At 48.6% G+C, this 12,898-nt stretch overlaps 1 protein-coding gene across 1 annotated transcript in view; it reads right to left on the bottom strand.

The window, feature by feature from the left end:
* LOC120933679 (proteinase-activated receptor 1-like) overlaps positions 1–11,201 on the bottom strand; it is a 42,821-nt gene extending 31,620 nt beyond the window's left edge. The window contains exon 1 of the mRNA XM_040347019.1: positions 11,182–11,201. The gene's annotated coding sequence lies outside the window, so the exon portion shown is untranslated. The remainder of the gene's footprint in view (positions 1–11,181) is intronic.
* Between the last annotated feature and the right edge of the window lie 1,697 nt (positions 11,202–12,898).

The raw sequence follows: 12,898 nt of genomic DNA, 5'->3' as shown, positions 1-12,898 counted from the left end.
GTGGGAGAGAGAGAGTGCATTCACTCCATTCAGCCTGCAGCAACTCCATCTGAGGTGGCATAAGAAACCACTCAGCTAATGGGGTCTCTAAGGGGGGGCTGCTAATATTAAGGGACTCACCCCCCAGCACTGACACTGATCCAACCATCCCCCCCCGGCACTGACACTGATACCACCATCCCTCCCCCGGCACTGACACTGATACCACCATCCCTCCCCCGGCACTGACACTGATACCACCACCCCCCCGGGCACAGACACTGACCCCACCATCCTCCCCCGGGCACTGACACTGACCCCACCCTCCCCCCGGGCACTGACACTGACCCGACCATCCTCCCCCCGGGCACTGACACTGACCCCACCATCCTCCCCCCGGGCACTGACACTGACCCCACCCTCCCCCCGGGCGCTGACACTGATCCCATCCTCCCCCGGGCACTGACACTGATTCAAACATCCCCCCCAGCACTGACACTGATACCACCATCCCTCCACCCCGGCACTGACACTGATACTACCATCCCTCCCCCGGCACTGACACTGATACCACCACCCCCCCCCGGGCACAGACACTGACCCCACCATCCTCCCCCGGGCACTGACACTGACCCCACCATCCCCCCGGGCGCTGACACTGACCCCACCATCCTCCCCCCGGGCACTGACACTGATCCCATCCTCCCCCGGGCACTGACACTGATTCAACCCCCCCCCCCCCCCCCGGCACTGACACTGATACCACCATCCCTCCCCCCCGGCACTGACACTGATACCACCATCCCTCCCCCGGGAAATGACACTGATACCACCATCCCTCCCCCGGCACTGACACCACAATCCCTCCCCCCGGGCACAGACACTGATACCACCACCCCCCCGGGCACAGACACTGACCCCACCATCCTCCGGGCACTGACACTGACCCCACCCTCCCCCCGGGCGCTGACACTGACCCTGCCAGCCTCCCCCCGGGCACTGACACTGACCCCACCCTCCCCCCGGGCGCTGACACTGATCCCATCCTCCCCCGGGCACTGACACTGATTCAACCATCCCCCCCCGGCACTGACACTGATACCACCATCCCTCCCCCAGGCACTGACACTGATACCACCATCCCTCCCCCCGGCACTGACACTGATACCACCATCCCTCCCCCGGCACTGACACCACCATCCCTCCCCCCGGCACTGACACCGATACCACCACCCCCCCGGGCACTGATACTGATCCCACCATCCTCCCCCCGGGCACTGACACTGACCCCACCCTCCCCCCGGGCGCTGACACTGATCCCTTCCTCCCCCAGGCACTGACACTGATACCACCATCCCTCCCCCCGGCACTGATACCACCATCCCTCCCCCCGGCACTGACACTAATCCCTTCCTCCCCCGGGCACTGACACTGATACCACCATCCCTCCCCCCGGCACTGACACCAGTGGCGGCCCGTCCATAGGGGGCGCTCGGGCGCCGCCCCCCCCCCCCCCCCCCCTCAAGCTGTAAAAAAAAAAAAAAATTGAAAAATAAAAATGTCACTTTAAGAGTGATCAGGCGCCGGACATGCGGCGGTCTATGGGAAGCTTCCCAGCCTGCAATCAGCTGATTGCAGGCTGGGAAGCTGATTTGCCCGTGTTTAGGGCGTGTGCAGGGCGCAAGCTGTGCGCCCGCACACTCCCACTGTCCTGTGATTTTCTAGCATGCCCACTAGCTGTCATGGGATTGGCGCAGCGGGGACCGGAGGAGAGGTCAGTGCCACTGCCAGTATATCACTTCCGGTATTCTGGAGCGCGTGTGGGGGCATCATGGAGGAGCAGCGACAACCAGAAGGTAAGTGTTATGACCGGCTCCATCCCCCGCATACACAATTGTCTACCAGTGTCAGCCCTGCCTCACCACTGAGCCCCGCAGCCGCTAGCACTGCCAGCCAGCCTCGCCACCCCCAGCGTCAGCAGCGCCCCCCCCCCCCCCCCCACCCGGCCAGCAGTTCACTCCGAGTCCCGCCGCCTCACTCAGCTCCGGAGCATCAGCGTCCACCTCAGAAGGAGTTGCGGCAGCCTGAATGGAGTGAATGCACTCTCTCTCTCCCACCAGCAGCAGCGGGGGGGGGGGGGGGGTCTGGTGGTGGGAGAGAGAGAGTGCATTCACTCCATTCAGGCTGCCGCAACTCCTTCTGAGGTGGACGCTGATGCTCCGGAGCTGAGGGGGGGGGGAGGGGGGGTGCTGCTGGTGGGAGAGAGAGAGTGCATTCACTCCATTCAGCCTGCAGCAACTCCATCTGAGGTGGCATAAGAAACCACTCAGCTAATGGGGGGGCTGCTAATATTAAGGGACTCACCCCCCAGCACTGACACTGATCCAACCATCCCCCCGGCACTGACACTGATACCACCATCCCTCCCCCGGCACTGACACTGATACCACCATCCCTCCCCCGGCACTGACACTGATACCACCACCCCCCCGGGCACTGACACTGACCCCACCATCCTCCCCCAGGCACTGACACTGACCCCACCCTCCCCCCGGGCACTGACACTGACCCCACCCTCCCCCCGGGCGCTGACACTGACCCCACCATCCTCCCCCCGGGCACTGACACTGATAAGTGCCCGGGGGGACTGGTCATAAACGACCTGGAGGATGGGATAAACAGCTTAATCTCTGTATTTGTGGACGATACTAAGCTAAGCAAGGCAATAACTTCTCCACAGGATATGGAAATCTTGCAAGAACATCTAAACAAATTAATGGGGTGGGCAACTACATGACTTTTTCATTGGGGTGCAACCTATATGCTAAAGACGGTTTGCACTTGAATGGAAGGGGGTCTGCTGTGCTGGGGGAGAGGTTTATGGGAATGCTGGAGAAGTATTTAAACTAGGCTTGAGGGGGAGGGTGAACTAGAATTACATCGGGCACATGGGTCAGTTAGGGGTCAGACATTAATGGAGAATGGAATGGGGATAGATGGGGGGAGGGTTATGGCAGGTGACAAGAAAGTTCCCATGTTGCAAACAGCCACTGGAAACTATAGTGCCATTTGTACTACTATAAATGATATTAAAAACACCAGAGAAAAATGTAATGATACATTTAAGTGTTTGTTCACCAATGCCAGAATTCTGTCAAGCAAAATAGGTGAGTTGGAAGCTCTGGCGCATGAGGAGAGCTATGATGTAATCAATATTGCTGAAACCTGGCTTAAATCCTCACATAACTGGGCTATTAATATTCCTGGCTATGCTGTCTTTCGGAAAGACAGGGTAAAAAGGAAAGGTGGCGGGGTCTGTCTCTATGTGAGAAGTGATCTCAAAGCAAGCGTGAAAGAGGACCTGATGGATGGAGAGTGTGATGAGTCTGAAGCATTATGGGTGGAACTGCATACAGATGTGCGTAGTTCAAAGTTAATCATTGGAGTTTGTTATAGACCACCCAATGTTAACGAGGAGGTGGAGACTCAGCTCCTTGCACAGATGGAAAGGGCTGCAAGGGCTGGGACGGTGATAATAATGGGGGATTTTAACTACACACAAATTGACTGGAGTAATGGCACTGCTGGGACAGTTAAAGGGCAACAATTTAAAAACCTATTGCAGGACAATTTTATGGTTCAGTTTATTGAGGCCCCAACTAGGAATTATGCTCTGTTGGACCTGGTAATCTCAAACCATGCAGAGCTTATTACTAATGTTCAGATAAAGGAACACCTGGGTAGCAGTGATCATAAGATGATTTCATTTGATGTTAGCAGTAAGCAAGAAATACATACAGGAAAGATAAAAACACTTAATTTCAAGAAAGCTAATTTTCCAAGGATGAGGGCTGCTCTCCAGGACTTAGACTGGGAGGGAATATTGGGCCAAATTCTCAAAAGAGATACGCAGACTTAACTGCTGTTCAGCCTGCGTATCCCTGTGCCTAACTTTGGAAACGATTCTCAAAAGGCTTTTTCCAAAGTTAGGCAGAAAATCTGACATGTGTAAGACACTTACACGGTCAGATTTTAGGATGCAGTACCGCATCCGCCACTGGGGGCATTTCTCATTGAAATGCAGCTTTGCGTATGCAAATGAGGACTTAAGCAGATTTTCAAAGCATTTCAGCACTTTGATTTCTGCCTAAGTTCCGAATTTGCCGGCGCAAAACTAGGGCTGGTTTTACAATGTGGAAAGTTAGCCAAACCTTGTAAAGGCCCATTCCAGCGACGGCATTTGGTATGCATTCCTGAGGGAGAACTCCACGGCAATTTTTAAATTCAAAACCGGCATGGGTTCCCCCCCAGGAGCATACCAGGCCCTTAGGTCTGGTATGGGTTGTAAGGAGACCCCCCCACGCCGAAAAATCGACGTAGGGGGTCCCCCTACAATCCATACCAGACCCGTATCCAAAGCACGCTACCCGGCCGGTCAGGAATGGGAGTGGGGACGAGCGAGCGTCCCCCCCCCTCCTGAGCCGTGCCAGGCCGCATGCCCTCAACATGGGGGGGTTGGGTGCTCTGGGGCAGGGGGGCGCACTGCGGGCCCCCCCCACCCCAGAGCACCCTGTCCCCATGTTGATGAGGACAGGACCTCTTCCCGACAACCCTTGCCATTGGTTGTCGGGGTATGCGGGTGGGGACTTATCGGAATCTGGGAGTCCCCTTTAATAAGGGGGCCCCCAGATACCGGCCCCCCACCCTAAGTGAATGGATATGGGGTACATCGTATCCCTACCCATTCACCTGGAGGCAAAAAGTAAAATTTAGTAAACACACAACACAAGGCTTTTTAAAATAATTTATTATTCTGCTCCGGATGCCCCCCCTGTCTTCGTTATTAGCTCAATTAGCAGGGGGGGCTTCTTCTTCCACTCTCCGGGGGTCTTCCGCTCTCCGGGGGTCTTCCGCTCTCCGGGGGTCTTCTCCGCTCTCCGGGGGGGGGTTTCTTCTTCCGCTCTCCGGGGGGGGGGCTTCTCCGGACTCCGGGGGGCTTCTTCCATCTTCTCCCCTCTTCCGCTGTTGACTCGGCGAACCCCGGTTCTTCTGCAGCTCTCCGGTGCCTTCTTCTTCAGCGCTGGCTGCCTGCTATGTTTGTGTGTTAGCTCGATTTCAAACAGGCAGCCGGCGCGGTCTTCTGTGACGTCAGGGTCTTGTCTTCTGTTCTTCCGATGTTGCCTCGTCGCCTGTTGTCGCTGTAATGATGGAAGCGCGCCTTGCATCACATTTATATAGGCATCACCGTCCCATCATGCTCCGGTAGGTACCCACGTGGTGGGTGCCTACCCACGTGCACCCACCACGTGGGTACCTGCCGGAGCATGATGGGACGGTGATGCCTATATAAATGTGATGCAAGGCGCGCTTCCATCATTACAGCGACAACAGGCGACGAGGCAACATCGGAAGAGGGGAGAAGACCAGAAGACCCTGACGCCACAGAAGACCGCGCCGGCTGCCTGTTTGAAATCGAGCTAACACACAAACATAGCAGGCAGCCAGCGCTGAAGAAGAAGGCACCGGAGAGCTGCAGAAGAACCGGGGTTCGCCGAGTCAACAGCGGAAGAGGGGAGAAGATGGAAGAAGCCCCCCGGAGTCCGGAGAAGCCCCCCCCAGAGAGCGGAGAAGACCCCCGGAGAGCGGAAGACCCCCGGAGAGCGGAAGACCCCCGGAGAGTGGAAGAAGAAGCCCCCCCTGCTAATTGAGCTAATAACGAAGACAGGGGGGCATCCGGAGCAGAATAATAAATTATTTTAAAAAGCCTTGTGTTGTGTGTTTATTAACTTTTACTTTTTGCCTCCAGGTGAATGGATAGGGGTACGATGTACCCCATATCCATTCACTTAGGGTGGGGGGCCGGTATCTGGGGGCCCCCTTATTAAAGGGGACTCCCAGATTCCGATAAGTCCCCACCCGCATACCCCGACAACCAATGGCAAGGGTTGTCGGGAAGAGGTCCTGTCCTCATCAACATGGGGACAGGGTGCTCTGGGGTGGGGGGGCCCGCAGTGCGCCCCCCTGCCCCAGAGCACCCAACCCCCCCATGTTGAGGGCATGCGGCCTGGCACGGCTCAGGAGGGGGGGGGGGCGCTCGCTCGTCCCCACTCCCATTCCTGACCGGCCGGGTAGCGTGCTTTGGATACGGGTCTGGTATGGATTGTAGGGGGACCCCCTACGTCAATTTTTCGGCGTGGGGGGGTCTCCTTACAACCCATACCAGACCTAAGGGCCTGGTATGCTCCTGGGGGGAACCCATGCCGTTTTTTTCTTTGAAAATTGGCATGGAGTTCACCCTCTCAGGAATGCATGCTGAGCGACGCTGACATTTTTTTTTATAATTATTTGTTTTCCCGGCGCGTCTTTTTTTTTCACCCGTCGCAACTTTAGTGTCCCGTCGAAATTCTCAAAGCCGACCGGCGTTAATTACGTTCGCGCGCTGCACGTCGGGAAAATGACGTCACACGCATGCGCAGTATGGCCGGCGCGGGAGCGCGCCTCATTTAAATTTTAAACGCCCCCAGGAGAGGAGGACCGCCTTACGACGGCGGCACTTAAGTTACACAGCGTGTAATTTCAACCTAAGTGCTTTGACGATCAGGCACTTAGGTAGAAATTTTAAGTCAGTGTAACTTAACTGCTGAAATTTAAGTTACGCAGAGTTTTTGAGAATTTGGCCCATTGGCATTGATGATAAACAGAACAGAAATGGGAATTCTTCAAAAAGACTGTGTGGGACCTCACTGCAAAGTATATTCCCATGGGCAATAAGTTTAAAAGGCTAAAAATAAAACCTATGTGGCTCACGGTCAAAGTTAAAAAAGCTATAAACAATAAGAAAAGAGCTTTTAAAAAATATAAAAATTAAGGAACACTAGTGTCTTTTAAATGTTACAAATAATATAGCAGGATATGTAAAAAGAAAATCAAGGATGCAAAAATTCAAAACTAATGACAGATTGCAAAAGATAGTAGGACAAACCCCAAAACATTCTTCAAATATATTAATAGTAAAAAGGTCAGGTCTGAGCATGTAGGCCCCTTACGAAATAATCTAGAGTGGGTGACTGGGGACAAAGAGAAGGCAAATGTATTAAATACTTTATTCAGCTCTTTGTATACAATGAAGCATGGGGGAGCTCATGTCCATAATGGGGGTTGTAGTGACAAAGCCCCAAATCCACAATGGCTCAAAAGTGATATGGTCCAGAAATATTTAGACAGAATAAAGGTGGATAAAGCACCTGGACCAGATGGCATCCACCCACAGATCCTAAAAGAATTGAGCTCTGTAATTTCAAAGCCATTATATCTATTTTTAGGGACTCATTAATGATGGGAATAGTACCACTGGATTGGCGCAGGGCCAATGTAGTGCCCATATTTAAAAATTGCACAAAGTCTTTACCAAGTAACTATAGACCTGTTAGTTTAACTTCTATAGTTGGGAAGATACTGGAAAGATTAATAAAAGACCACATAGATGAGTTCTTGCTGGAAAAAAACTAATTAAGCAACGGACAGCATGGATTCATGAAAGACAGAAGCTGTCAGACAAACCTGATTTCCTTTTATGAAGAGGTAAGTAAAACCTTGGACAGAGGAGTGGCTGTGGACGTGATATATTTGGATTTTGCAAAAGCGTTTGATACAGTTCCCCACACACGGCTCATGTGTAAGGTAAAGTCTACAGGATTGGAAATATCAGTTTGTAAATGGATAGAAAACTGTCTGAAAGACAGAATTCAGAGAGTCGTGGTTAATGATCTTACTCTGAATGGTCAAATGTTATCAGTGGTGTACCCCAAGGTTCAGTGCTGGGACCCTTACTTTTTAATATCTTTATAAATGATATTGGGTCTGAGATCAAAAGTAACATTTCTGTCTTTGCAGATGACACCAAGCTATGCAGTGGAATAACGTCTTTACAGGATGTCTCCAATTTACAAGCCGACCTCAATGCTCTGTCTAATTGGGCGACTTTGTGGCAGATGAGGTTTAATGTTGATAAATGTAAAGTTATGCACTTAGGGGCTAAGAATATGCATCATACATGCTAGGGGGAGTACAACTGGGGGGATCTGTAGTGGAGAAGGATCTGGGGGTTTTGGTAGATCATAAGCTCAATAATAGCATGCAATGCCAAGCTGCGGTTTCCAAAGCGAGCAAAGTCCTTTCTTGTACAAGAGAGATATGGACTCCAGAGAGATATGATTTTGCCCCTGTACAAATCATTAGTAAAACCTCATCTGGAATATGCAGTTCAGTTTTGGGCACCAGTTCTCAAAAAGGATATCGGGGAGCTGGAGAAAGTGCATAGAAGGGCAACCAAACTGATAAGAGGCATGGAGGAGCTCAGCTATGAGGTAAGATTAGAGGAACTGAATTTATTCACTCTGGAGAAGAGGAGAATAAGGGTGGATATGATCAACATGTACAAATATATAAGGGGTCCATATAGTGAACTTGGTGTTGAGTTATTCACTTTACGGTCAACACTGAGGACAAGGGCGCACTCTTTACGTCTAGAGGAAAAGAGATTTCATCTCCAAATATGGAAAGGTTTCTTCACAGTAAGAGCTGTGAAAATGTGGAACAGACTCCCTCCAGAGGTGGTTCTGGCCAGATCAGTAGATTGCTTTAAGAAAGGCCTGGATACTTTCCTAAATGTACATAAAATAACTGAGTACTAAGATTTGTAGGTAGAGTTGATCCAGGGTAAATCTGATTGCCTGTCGGGGGATCAGGAAGGAATTGTTTCCCCTGGTGTAGCAAATTGTATCATGCTCTGCTGTTTTTTTTTGCCTTCCTCTGGATCAACTGTGGGTATGGAGTTGGGTGTACGGGATTGTACTGTGTTTTTTATTTTGTTTGTTTATTTTTTTCTGGTTGAACTGGATGGACTTTTTTCAACCTGACTAACTATGTAACTACATATCAAATGTGGTTTAATGAAAACAAAAAATAAAATAATGCATCTGGGTGCCAAAAAAAATAATATAATCTATTCACTAGGGAGAGAACCTCTGGGGGAATATAGGATGGAAAAGGACCTGAGTGTCCAAGTAGATGATAGGCTCAGCAATGCTATGCAATGCCAATCTGCTGCAAGCAAAGAAAACAGAATATTGGCATGCATTAAAAAGGGGATTAACTCCAGAGATAAAACGATAATTCTCCCGCTCTACAAGACTCTGGTGCGGCCGCACCTGGAGTATGCTGTCCAGTTCTGGGCACCAGTCCTCAGGAGGATTGTACTGGAAATGGAGAGAGTCCAGAGAAGGGCAAAAAAGCTAATAAAGGGTCTGGAGAATATTAGTTAGGAGGAAAGGTTACGAGCATTGAACTTATTCTCTCTGGAGAAGAGATACAGTATATTGATATAGTATGTGAGTTTTTCAACCTCTAATACTAATGGCGGAACTTGAGCGACCCTCTTTCTTTCAATTTTCTATCCACAAAAAAAATCATGTAACAACCTCCATATTGTAATGTTTATAATTATCTGTATCTACAAACCCCAGGATACACGTAAGAGAGCTGCATTCCAGCCTTTTGTGAAAAATCTGGTTAATATATTCAATTATATACATGACAGGTCCTCTTATCCCAATCCTGTCTATAATAATATTACAGGTCATTTTACCCCAATCCTGTCCATAACAACCTTACAGGTCCTCTTACCCCAATCCTATCCATAATAACATTACACTCTTATGAGTGAGTGAGTGAGTGAGTGAGTGAGTGAGTGAGTGAGTGAGTGAGTGAGTGAGTGAGTAACTTGTATAGCGCAGCAAATGTGAACTCAATCGCCTCAAGGCGATACCCATTATACCTGTAACGGAATGGCCCGTGACAACCAGAGACCTTTGAAGGATGAGGGGTACTCCTGTGCCAGCGTCACTAATAACTCTTGGGTCTAGGGTCACCCTGTGTCTCTTTTGGGCATAGGGAGACTGAGAAATATTAATTATAAATTACATGAGATGGGACATTACTGTTAATTCATGTATTGAGCCAGGAAATAAGGGACACATGTTGGATTGTTTTAGCATGGACAGTAATCCACAATATATTCCTTAATGTCTGCAAAGAACTAATTACACGTTGTTGGCTTACCGGTCAAAAATGACTCATTCCTCTGTGTAGCACAGGCTGTTGAGATGGTAATTGAGTCTGTACTGGGGTGAGGTGGATTTGAGCTTGGTAGACAGCCTGGCTCCTGAAAGACCTTTCATTAGGTATGCTAATACTGTTTTATGTGTAAAATGTGTATTCTGCAGGTGAATCACTTAGTATCGGAGCCCGGACATCTGGGGAATAATTAGCTCAACGGGATGTCATTGTCTAAGAGAGTGTGTATTGAAGTGATGTGTGGGTGGAGAGTTCTTTGTTCCTTTGATTATTGTAACCCGTTGTACTGTATATAGGACTACGGCCCCGTACACACGAGAGGATCGATCCGCTGAAATTTATCCGCGGACCGGTTTCAGCGCATAGATCCCCTGGTGTGTACAACCCAGCGGATATTTATCCGCGGATTTTTTTCGGGCCGATGGATTTCCAGCGGATCAAAATTTCTTAGCATGCTAAGAAATCTATCCGCTGGAATCCAGTCCAGCGGATTGATCCGCTGGTCTGTACAGACTCAGCGGATCAATCCGTCCGATTCCATCCCTCGCATGCGTCGTAATGATTCGACGCATGCGTGGAAGTCCTTGTATTTCAGCGTCGCGCACGTCGCCGCGTCATCAACGCGGCGACGGCGCGACACGTCACCGCGGAGGGAATTCCGCGGGGATTTTGATCTCATGGTTAGTACAACCATGAGATCAAAATCCGCCAGAGGATTTATCCGCGGAAACGGTCCTTGAGAGTTACCATTAAAAGTGTTCATTCATTTGGAAACCAGAGACCAGAGCTTGTGTTGTCTCGGTTATTCTGGGAAATAGGATGGATGGTTGGAGTGTCAGATAAGCTGTCGTGGTTGATGGGATGGGGATATCGTAAACGATGGTGACCGTTACAATACCATTAGGTGATATGCACTTAAGTGGCCCCATCTCAGGGCAAATAGTTATACATTTACAGCTAACAGGATCATGATTAATAAATAGCAAACAACAAAAACATGTAGATATATTTGAGATCAAAACAGTAATGTGATAAAAATGTAATAACATTGTATGACAATCTCCTTACCACAGGGGACAACCCATCTTTCCTTATCTGTAAGAGTATGGGAGTAAAATATTAGAGAATCATATAATCAGAACATACAACTCATTTTTTTTTAATTACACATTTTTTTCAAGTGAAAAGGTTGCTTTTTTCCTATCCATTGTTATTTCTGTTTTTAGAAACCTCAAGAGCAATGGGGTGCACTGCTACTATTAGTTTGAGGCAAGTCCTGGAGGTTCAAAATCACCAAATTTATGAAGAAATGTACCCAGGCCAAATTGCACGCAAGGCCTTTTACCTATGGTCAGCAGGCTTAGATAGGCCAATACGGGGTTTAAAAGGGACATCTACACTGATAATCATGGCACTGATTATTAGTGTCCTGATCATCAATGCAGTCCCAAAAGTGCTACCAATCAGTGCCCGACAGTCCCTTATTATTGTCATCTATCAGTGCCCATCAGTGCCAGCTACCAGTGCCCATCAGTGCCTCCTTATCAATGTCTATCAGTGCAGCCTATCAGTGCCCATCAGTGCTACTTCATCAGCACACATTAGTGAAGGAGATACATTTCCTGTTTGCAAGATTTTATAACAAACTATGAAAAAGTTTTTTTTATTTTTTCAAAATGTTTGGTCTTTATTCGTTTATTTAGCAAAAAAAAAAAACAGAAGTGATTAAATACCACCAAAAGAAAGCTCTATTTGTGTAAAAAATTCTAAAATCAATCAAATCCTGCACAGGTCTGATCACCTTATGTTTCATGAGCATAGAGCGGCCTATTAAAAATTGCAACACACGGGAACACGTAAAATGGGTCTCGAGCTCAGACACACCTCCAGGTGTCAATGAGCCCTCAGACTGGTGTGCTCTGAGATTAACAATAACTCAAAATAAAAGGGCGCCCTGACTGAAAAAAGATTGAAAAATACTGTTCTAGACAGAGGTGCTCACAGTCTCCCTCGTGATATCACCACTTCTTCCCGCAGGATCTACCTCGCACCATCATCATACCTTGACCAATGGTCATCGCAGGTGCCCAGTCACCAAAATAGCATAATAACATTACAGGTCCTCTTATCCCGATCCTGTCCATAACAACATTACAGGTCCTCTTTTCTCAATCCTGTCCATAACAACATTACAGGTCCTCTTATCTCAATCCTGTCCATAACATTACAGGTCCTCTTACCCCAATCCTGTCCATAATAACATTACAGGTCCTCTTTCCTCAATCCTGTCCATAACATTACAGGTCCTCCTATCCCAATCCTGTCCATAACAACATTACAGGTCCTCTTATCCCAATCCTGTCCATAACAACATTACAGGTCCTCTTACCCCAATCCTGTCCATAACATTACAGGTCCTCTTACCTCAATCCTGTCCATAACATTACATACCTTGACCAATGGTCATCGCAGGTGCCCAGTCACCAAAATAGCATAACAACATTACAGGTCCTCTTATCCCAATCCTGTCCATAACAACATTACAGGTCCTCTTATCCCAATCCTGTCCATAACATTACAGGTCCTCTTACCCCAATCCTGTCCATAATAACATTACAGGTCCTCTTATCACAATCTTGATCATAATAACATTACAAGTCCTCTTATCAAAATCCTGATCATAATAACATTAGGTATTATTGCTGGAACTAAAGTGGCCCCAAAGAGTCATCGAACCTTTAAAACAAACAGGATAATATTTATATGTACATATATACATATAAAA

The sequence above is a fragment of the Rana temporaria genome, chromosome 3 (genome assembly GCF_905171775.1).
Source record: "Rana temporaria chromosome 3, aRanTem1.1, whole genome shotgun sequence".
NCBI lineage: Eukaryota > Metazoa > Chordata > Amphibia > Anura > Ranidae > Rana > Rana temporaria.
The sequence above is the reverse complement of the archived record's forward strand: the minus strand, read 5'-3'. Positions and strand labels throughout refer to the sequence as shown.